We start from the raw sequence: 708 nt of genomic DNA, 5'->3' as shown, positions 1-708 counted from the left end.
GATATAAGACACGTGCGTGGTTGCTCGTGCCGAGCTTCAGAATTGTTGCTCCAGAGACTAAGTCCCAGAAAACCTTCCGACCCCAAAAACTCCCAGAAGGAGTCGTCGGATCGTTTCGCGATGTTCTAGTGAAATGTTCAGCTCGACGGTATGCAACTTTTATCTAAAGGGGTCCAAGACCGTCAGACGCTTAGGTACGGAGATACGGGCATGGGTCGGTTTTCCCCATACAAAATACCCCATGGAAAACTGCAAAACCCAAAAACAGGTCGAAGGAGTGGTCGGATCGTTTCGTGATGTTCTAGTGAAATGTTCCATTCGATAGGGCGCAACTTTTTGCTAAAGGTGTCCAAGACCGTCAGACCCTTACTTACGGAGATATAAGACACGTGCGTGGTTGCTCGTGCCGAGCTTCAGAAATGTTGCTCCAGAGACTAAGTCCCAGAAAACCTTCCGACCCCAAAAACTCCCAGAAGGAGTCGTCGGATCGTTTCGCGATGTTCTAGTGAAATGTTCAGCTCGACAAAATGCAACTTTTACCTAAAGGGGTGCAAGACCGTCAGACGCTTAGGTACGGAGATACGGGCATGGGTCGGTTTTCCCCATACAAAATACCCCATGGAAAACTGCAAAACCCCAAAACAGGTCGAAGGAGTGGTCGGATCGTTTCGTGGTGTTCTAGTGAAATGTTCCATTCGATAGGGCGCA

The sequence above is a fragment of the Anopheles nili genome, assembly GCF_943737925.1.
Source record: "Anopheles nili chromosome X unlocalized genomic scaffold, idAnoNiliSN_F5_01 X_unloc_8, whole genome shotgun sequence".
In the NCBI taxonomy this organism is placed as follows: Eukaryota; Metazoa; Arthropoda; class Insecta; order Diptera; family Culicidae; genus Anopheles; species Anopheles nili.
The sequence above is the reverse complement of the archived record's forward strand: the minus strand, read 5'-3'. Positions refer to the sequence as shown.